Source organism: Papaver somniferum, chromosome 3 (assembly GCF_003573695.1).
Source record: "Papaver somniferum cultivar HN1 chromosome 3, ASM357369v1, whole genome shotgun sequence".
NCBI lineage: Eukaryota > Viridiplantae > Streptophyta > Magnoliopsida > Ranunculales > Papaveraceae > Papaver > Papaver somniferum.
Window position 1 is genome coordinate 184,366,179 of NC_039360.1, and position 1,659 is coordinate 184,367,837.

The 1,659-nt window shown below is 34.2% G+C and overlaps 1 non-coding gene across 1 annotated transcript; it reads right to left on the bottom strand.

The window, feature by feature from the left end:
• Nucleotides 1-242: 242 nt before the first annotated feature.
• TRNAW-CCA lies at nt 243-314 on the bottom strand. Its single transcript has one exon. It is a non-coding gene; the product is annotated as a tRNA-Trp (tRNA).
• Nucleotides 315-1,659: the final 1,345 nt, after the last annotated feature.

Consider the following 1,659-nt stretch of genomic DNA (forward strand, 5'->3'; position numbering starts at 1 on the left):
GTGTACGATAGGTTGAGCCCAAAAAAACTTGTATTCTAAATATGGGAAAATACTCATATCAGAGTCGAAAAAATAAAAGCTTTAGTAAATTGTCTTGCATCTGAATCTCAATGCTTTGGTTCGGACTGCTAACCATATTTACAAAAAAAACCCATCCCCAGTTGAAGATTTTCTTGTTCTTGCAATTACTGTAACCCATTTGATTCAATGTGTTCCAAGATGATTAAAGAAAAGTGGGACAGTGAACCTGACGTGATTTGAACACGCAACCTTCTGACATGGAGTCAGACGCGCTACCATTGCGCCACAGATTCTTACTCGCGTTCATGAATCAGGGGATAGTTTAAACAGTGAGGGATTCCCAGAAGGTCATCCATTGGATCTATATAACTTAGATGGTTATTCGGTTTCGGTTACACCGAAAATACATGAAATGATGAACTGCAAATATAGAATTGATCTACTGATCCCGGGTTAGTATTCATATTTCATGAAGAAAGTTATGCGAAATTAAATAGATGGACATGTGCATCAGCGTCTTCTACCTTTAGATGCTGAAGTAAAAAAAATTTAGCCCTATTACAATAAACTAAATGTTTCAACAACAGTTCAAGAAGTACTTCTTTCTTCTAAGAACTCAATCGGGCAGTGAAATAAGTATCATGTACAATGCAATTAGTAGATTTAAGAAGTGTTATCTAACATGTAGAACACATCTGGTTCACATCCATAATCAATATTTCATGCATCTCATGAGATAATCGAAAGTACTATAAAATCATCGTCAAAACATATGTTTGCACAGATGACTACTTTAGGAAGTACTATAGATAGGTGCATCAGATTATCTTTCAATTTTACATTTCCATCAAATGGTTTAGCCAACTAAGAGCACTGAAACATCCATCTAAGTTCCAGATATATAATTATAATAGATTGATAAGAGAGATGATGGAAATCCAGGCCTAAGACAAATACGTCTACCATCTTATTCTCTATTATAATGGTAGTAAGAAGTTGTATGAGGAAACCCCTAGGATCTAATTGAGATTATAGTGACCAAGACAGGGAAAAGGAAGGAAAATTTGTTGGGAAATGCAAATGCTACACGTAGTTAACCTGTTTCAACTGTCGTTCCAACTCTAGGTTTACCAAAGATACCACTTCACTTGACCTTTACTCTTGTGCAACCTGCAAATCAGAAATACAAAAACAATGAAACTCTACTAAAAAACACTCAAGAGTAAATTGAAAGAAAAACCTAAAATTAATTACAGTACATAAAAACCAAAACTCCAAATATAAATCTACCTAATGTAGCCGAAAGACTACCTTGAAACAGAAGCAAAGGTTTGGGAGAGGGGTAACTGAATTAGGAACCAAAAAAAAAATAATAACTGAAAGAATATTGAACGAATTACCTTGAAGATTTAGCGGTTTGTGGCTATTTAGGTAAACTCAATTCAATCTGATTATCACACTTTGGCTCACATTCATCATTATTGTTTGTCCAAATAGAAGAAAACATGAATTCAGTCCTCCTCGGTTATATTTGCACGTTTGAGCTTATGTTGTTATCACTTAATACTGAAAAAGAATGAATTAGAAAAACTATATATGGAAACGGATGAGAATTGAGCAAAGACATAGTTTTAGCAT